Raw genomic sequence first — 7672 nt, 5'->3', positions numbered from 1 at the left:
CTAATAATGGTCCTCTGAGTATATCAAAAAAGCTTTGGTATACTTCCACTGGCTTTAATTGCATCAAGAAGTGCCTCCTCTGTAATTTGGCCTTCACATAAGTCTTTCTGTACAGATGTTAATTTTACATTATTATTGGGAAAATAATCCATACAATTAGCGTCGGTCAGTGGAGATGGAGGAGACTGAAATGAAAACGTATTCTTAAAGTACTTTACTTTCTCTTTCAGTTTCAATAAAAAAAAACAATTGGTAGCATTTCTATATTGAAGATTGAAAAGGAATTTGGTGCATGTTTCCCAATATTCAATTCAGTTCGCTTTATTTTTTATAATAGATTACACTGGATCTTTCTTGAAGAAGTTCCTCCATTTCTTTTTGTTTTTCCTCTAACTGATTCTGTGCCTCCATGGTACAGTTTTTATTACTTTCTAACTTCAATTTCTTTTGTTAATATGGACTCTTCTGATCTAAATTGCTTTTGTTTTATAGATGAGTACTGAATTGCATGGCCTCTAAAGGCACATTTAAAAGTGTCCCATACAATAAGGGGATCTGCTGTAGCTAAAGTTGAAGTCAAACGTTTACATACACCTTAGCCAAATATATTTAAACTCAGTTTTTCACAATTCCTGACATTTAATCCTAGTATAAATGTCCTGTCTTTGGTCAGTTAGGATAACCACTTTATTTTAAGAATGTGAAATGTCAGAATAATAGTAAAGAGAATTATTTATTTCAGCTTTTATTTGTTTCATCGCATTCTCATGGGTCAGAAGTTTACATACACTCAATTAGTATTTGGTAGCATTGCCTTTAAATTGTTTAACTTGGGTCAAGCATTTCAGGTAGCCTTTCACAAGCTTCCCACAATAAGTTGGATGAATTTTGGCCCATTCCTCCTGACAGAGCTGGTGTAACTGAGTCAGGTTTGTAGGCTTCCTTGCTCGCACACTTTTATTCAATTCTGCCCAAAATAACATTTTCTATAGGATTGAGGTCAGGGTTTTGTGATGGCCACTCCAATACCTTGACTTTGTTGTCCTTAAGCCATTTTGCCACAACTTTGGAAGTATGCTTGGGGTCATTGTTCATTTGGAAGACCCATTTGCGACCAAGCTTTAACTTCCTGACTGATGTTTTGAGATGCTGCTTCAATATATCCACAAAATGTTCTTCCTTATGATGCCATATATTTTCTGAAGTGCACCAGTCCCTCCTGCAGCAAAGCAACCCCACAACATAATGCTGCCACCCCTGTGCTTCACGGTTGGTATGGTGCTCTTTGGCTTGCAAGTCTTCCCCCTTTTTCCTCCAAACATAACGATGGTCATTATGGCCAAGCAGTTCAATTTTTGTTTCATCAGACCAGAGGACATTTCTCCAAAAAGTACAATCTTTGTTCCCATGTGCAGTTGCAAACCGTAGTCTGTGGATATAGATACTGTTGTACCTGTTTCCTCCAGCATCTTCACACAGTCCTTCGCTATTGTTCTGGGATTGATTTGCACTTTTCGCACCGAAGTACATTCATCTCTAGGAGACAGAACACGTCTCCTTCCTGAGCGGTATTGCGGCTGCGTGGTCCCATGGTGTTTATACTTACGTACTATTGTTGGTACAGATGAATGTGGTACCTTCAGGCATTTGGAAATTGATCCCAAGGATAAACCAGACTTGTGGAGGTCTGCAATTTTTTTCTGAGGTCTTGGCTGATTTATTGTGATTTTCCCATGATGTCAAGCAAAAAGACACTGAGTTTGAAGGTAGGCCTTGAAATACATCCACAGGTACACCTCCAATTGACTCAAATGATCTCAATTAGCCTATCAGAGGCTTATAAAGCCATGACATCATTTTCTGGAATTTTCCAGTTGTTTAAAAGGCAGTCAACTTAGTGTATGTAAACTTCTGACCCACTGGAATTGTGAAACAGTGAATTATGAGTGAAATAATCTGCCTGTAAACAATTGTTGGAAAATGTACTTGTGTCATGCACAAGTTTTAATGACCCCTACCTAAGTGTATGTAAACCTCTGACTTCAACTGTATGTTATGTCTGAAAAAGTCAGTTATAAATTCTTCTGTCCTAGTCATAAAACAATTTATCATCAAGTAAGCTTTGATGAAATTTCCAATATCCTCGCCCACGTGGATATTCTGTAAGAGTAATATTGTAACGGTTTTCTTTTGGTGAAGGAGAGGTGGACCAAAACGCAGCATGGTGGTTATCCAATTTGTAAGTCGCTCTGGATAAGAGCGTCTGCTAAATGACTTAAATGTAAATGTAAATGTTATTCATGGTACTTTAATAAAGACACTATACATGAATAAACTAACAAAACAAGAAATGTGAACCAATCAAACCAGCCCTATCTGGTGCAAACACAGAGACAGGAACAATCACCCACAAACACACAGTGAAACCCAGGCTACCTAAGTATGATTCTCAATCAGAGACAACTAATGACACCTGCCTCTGATTGAGAACCATACTAGGCGAAACATAGAAATACCCAAATCATAGAAAAACAAACATAGACTGCCCACCCCAACTCACGCCCTGACCATACTAAATAATGACAAAACAAAGGAAATAAAGGTCAAAACGTGACAAATATATATGCCAATTATGTGATGATCCGACCACATTTTGTCCCCTATCACTTTTTTCACTTTTGGTGCCAGAGAGAATGGCATAAGAAAGTAGTCAAGACAACTAGCTTGATTAAGCCTCTGCCATGTATATCTCACTAGGTCAGGGTATTTAAGCCTCCATATATCCACTAATTCCAATATATCCATGACATTCATGGTTTCCTTAATTGCCTGAGAGTGATAGATTGCAGTGTGATTTCCTTTACGGTCTATAGAGGTATTTAAGACCGTATTCAAATCTCCCACCATAATAATAGAGTCTAGTGTTGCTTGAGGAGTTGATACATTCTTATATATATTTTCAAAGAAGCTTGGATCATCATTATTTGGACCGTATAGGTTAATAAGCCATAACTGCAATGATTAGGAAATGGAAGACATACAAGACCACTGATAATCTCCCTTTTGGAGCTCCACACAAGATCTCACCCCGTGGGGTCAAAATAGCCTTTCATGTCATACATTGATGGCTGAGTGGCATAGGCAACGTGGAATAGATGATATTTGATACAGTATATACATATGATATGAGTAATGTAAGATATGTAAACATTATTAGCATTATTTAAAGTGGCATTGTATAAAGTGACTAGTGATCCATTTGTTAAAGTGGCCAGTGATTGGGTCTCCATGTAGGCAGCAGCCTCTCTGAGTTAGGCCTTGAGATATAAACTGTTTTTCGGTCTCTCGGTCCCAGCTTGGTTGCACCTGTACTGACCTCTCCTTCTGGATGGTAGTGATTTGAGGGGAGTTAGTTTGCCCCCGGTGATGTGTTGTGCAGACTGCACCACCCTCTTGAGAGCCTTGTGGTTGAGGGTGGAGCAGTTGCCGTATCAAGCTGTGATACAGCCCGACAGGATGCTCTCGATTGTGGATCTATAAAAGTTAGTCAGGGTTTTGGATGACAAGCCAAATTTCTTCAGCCTCCTGAGGTTGAAAAGGCGCTGTTGCGCCTTCTTCACCACACTGTCTGCATGGGTGGACCATTTCAGTTTGTCGTTGATTTGTACGCCGAGGAAGTTAAAATGTTCCACTTTCTCCACTGCTGTCCCTTCGATGTGGATAGGGGGGTGCTCCCTCTGCTGTTTCCTGAAGTCCACCATCATCTCCTTTGTTTTGTTGATGTTGAGTGACAGTTTTTTTTCCTGACACCACACTCCGAATGCCCTCACCTCCTCGCTGTAGGCTGTCTCGTCGTTGTTGGTAATCAAGCCCACTACTGTTGTGTCGTCTGCAAACTTGATGATTGAGTTGGAGGTGTGCATGGCCACGCAGTCATGGGTGAACAGGGGGTACAGGAGGGGGCTGAGCACGCACCCTTGTGGGGTCCAAGTGTTGAAGGTCAGCGAAGCGGAGACGTTGTTTCCTACCTTCACCACCTGGGGGTGGCCCGTCAGAAAGTCCAGGACCCAATTGCACAGGGCGGAGTTGAGGCCCAGGGCCTCCAGCTTGATGATGAGCTTGGAGGTTACTATGGTGTTGAATGCTGAGCTGTAGTCAATGAACAATATTCTCACTTAGGTATTAATCTTGTCTAGATGGGATAGGGCAGTGTGCAGTGGGACGGCGATTGCATCGTCTGTGGACTTGTTAGGGCGGTATGCAAACCAAACTGAAGTGGGTCTAGGGTGGCCGGTAAGGTGGATGTGATATGATCCTTGACTAGTCTGTCAAAGCACTTCATGAAAACAGAAGTGAGTGCCACAGGGCAGTAGTCATTTAGTTCAGTTATCTTTGCCTTCATGGGTACAGGAACAATGTTTGCCATCTTGAAGCATGTGGGGACAGTAGACTGGGATAGGGAGTGATTGAATATGTCCGTAATCACACCAGCCAGCTGGTCTGTGCATGCTCTGAGGACGCGGCTAGGGATGCGGTCTGGGCCAGCAGCCCTGCTAGGGTTAACACATTTAAATGTTTTACTGACGTCAGCCACGGAGGAGGAGGGGCGGGGCACAGTTCTTGTAAGGGGGCCACGACAGTGGTACTGTATTATCCTCAATTTGTGAAAAGAGATCTTTGTAAAGAGTTTATGAATTTATGCCATTCAAAATTTCAGTCGCCGATGCTACGTGTCACTGAGTACGGTTACATGCACACAATAATATGATTATTGTGGACAGTCAAATTAATATAATACAGTAGTTCGATAAAAATGTTTACAGGCTTTGCAAGAAGAACGATTTCCATAATAGTCCTGTTACATGGACACATCGAAAATCAGGCTAATTGATGGCACTCTGATTAATGCCGAAAATCGCTAATCAAAATAAACATTTTACCACAGTAATCATGTTATTTTTGGGAAGCATATTTGATTCTGAGTTCGGTCATTATAACGTTTGTATGTGAAAACTACTTCTAAGATGCATACATTCAGTTGTTCCGAAATTACCTCACTTTCAGTTGAAGTCGGAAGTTCGAGTCATTAAAACTCGTTTATTAACCAGTCCACTAATTTATTGTTAACAAACTATAGCTTTGGTAAGTCGGTTAGGACATCTACTTTGTGCATGACACAAGTCATTTTTCCAACAATTGTTTAAAGAAGGATTATTTCACTTATAATTCACTATATCACAATTCCAGTGGGTCAGAAGTTTACAGACACTAAATTGACTGTGCCTTATAAACAGCTTGGAAAATTCAAGAAAAAAATGTAATGGCTTTAGAAGTTTCTGATAGGCAAATTAACATCACTTGAGTCAATTGGAGGTGTACCTGTGGATGTATTTCAAGGCCTACCTTCAAATCAGCGAAGACCTCAGAAAAAAAATTGTAGACCTCCAAAAATCTGGTTCATCCTTGGGAGCAATTTCCTAACGCCTGAAGGTACAACATTCATCTGTACAAACAGTAGCATGCAAGTATAAACACCATGGGACCATGCAGCCATCATACCGCTCAGGAAGGAGACGCATTCTGTCTCCGAGAGATGAACGTACTTTGGTGCAAAAAGTGCAAATCAATCCCAGATCAACAGCAAAGGACCTTGTGAAGATGCTGGAGGAAACAGGTACAAAAGTATCTATATCCACAGTAAAATTAGTCATATATCGACATAACTTGAAAGGTCGCTCAGCAAGGAAGAAGCCACTGCTCCAAAACCGCCATAAAAAAGCCAGACTACGGTTTGCAACTGCACCTGGGGACAAAGATCGTACTTTTTGGAGAAATGTCCTCTGGTCTGATGAAACAAAAATTGAACTGTTTGGCCATAATGACCATTGTTATGTTTGGAGGAAAAAGGGGGAGGCTTGCAAGCCGAAGAACACCATCCCAACTGTGAAGCACGGGGGTGGCCGCATCATGATGTGTTGGTACTTTGCTGCAGGAGGGACTGGTGCACAAAATAGATGGCATCATGAGGCAAGAAAATTATGTGGATATATTGAAGCAACATCTCAAGACATCAGTCAGGAAGTTAAAGCTTGGTCGCAAATGGGTCTTCCAAATGGACAATGACCCCAAGCATACTTCCAAAGTTGTTGCAAAATGGCTTAAGGACAACAAATTCAAGATATTGAAGTGGCCATCACAAGCCCTGATCTCAATACTATAGAGAATTTGTGGGCAGAACTGAAAAAGCGTGTGCGAGCAGGGAAGCCTATACAACCCTGACTCAGTTACACCAGCTCTGTCAGGGGGAATGGGCCAAAATTCACCCAATTTATTGTGGGAAGCTTGTGGAAGGCTACCTGTAACGTTTGACCCAAGTTAAACAATTTAAAGGCAAAGCTACCAATACTAATTGAGTGTATGTCAACTTCAGCCCCACTGCGAATGTGATGAAATAAATAAATGTTGAAATATATCATTGTCTACTATTATTCAGATATTTCACATTCTTAAAAATAAGTGGGGATACTAACTGACCTAAGCCAGGGAATTGTTACTCAGATTAAATGTCAAGAATTGTGAAAAACTGAGTTTAAATGTATTTATCTAAGGTATATGTAAACTTCCGACTTCAACTGTACCTCGGGCGGCTAGGGGAGGTGTTCCGCTGATGAGACAAGCAGCAGTCTGGAGTAGGTGAGCAACCTACTCTGCCTGTGGAGTAAGAAGAAACCTGTCAACTTGGACTGCCTTTTGAATCATGGTGTGGATCATCCTGCCTCTGTCTTTGCATTGACAATCCCTGTCCCATCATCTGTTGTCCTTTACGTAGTCCGGAGAATGTCACTTCAAACCGATTTCATGTCGGTTGTAAGGTCCTCTATTATTTTCACGAGCCGCTCATTACATTAAGTGGTTGCAGCACCTGAGCCTGGCACAAGGGGTTAGATGTGGCAGACATGTTAACCATTAGACTTGTGGAGTTCAAATGCATTTTCTTCTGTGCTCGCACCCAGCAATTACAAATGCCTGTTTCAGAGTAGCAGCCCCATGTTCGTGGCATGTAAGCCTGAAGCACTGGGTACAGTCCAGCTTCAAAACGTTTCATTTGGATGGTAGCATCATTGTAGCCTGGAAAAGCTTCCTGTGTTAGACGTGTGATTTCAGCTGCATACACCTCTAATGCTGATCTTGGGAGTCTGGGCCTAACATTTAACAAAGCTCTGAAAAGGAGTATTGCTTTCCACCAAAAACATCACTCCACTTTTCCATAGTCCAATTGAATTGCTTGTTGCAGGGAAATCCAGCAAGACAGTGCATCATCACTCAGTTTAGTTGGAAGACTTGTGGCTAAACAATTGTCTGTTGTGCCAGCACAAGCTTTGACAGCTAATTCCCAAACGTTTTTTTCCTGAGTAAAACTCTCCTTGTCCTTTCCGTCGCCATGAAATGGTGGGGGCAGATCCACTTTGTAATGTATCACGTTGTTAACAGTGGGATGCGCCGGGTACCAGGCAGTACTCACAGGGGCTCCAATGGTTTCTGCTCATCCCTCGGGTCCTCTCAGCGGTGCAACGACGTCCTCGCGCACCTCCTCAGAGTCCGACATTCTCGTTTTAGCTGTTTTGTCCGTTTGTTATTCCACTCACTTGTAGTTGTATAGTCTGTTTGTTAG

The sequence above is a fragment of the Oncorhynchus masou genome, chromosome 18 (genome assembly GCF_036934945.1).
Source record: "Oncorhynchus masou masou isolate Uvic2021 chromosome 18, UVic_Omas_1.1, whole genome shotgun sequence".
NCBI lineage: Eukaryota > Metazoa > Chordata > Actinopteri > Salmoniformes > Salmonidae > Oncorhynchus > Oncorhynchus masou.
The sequence above is the reverse complement of the archived record's forward strand: the minus strand, read 5'-3'. Positions refer to the sequence as shown.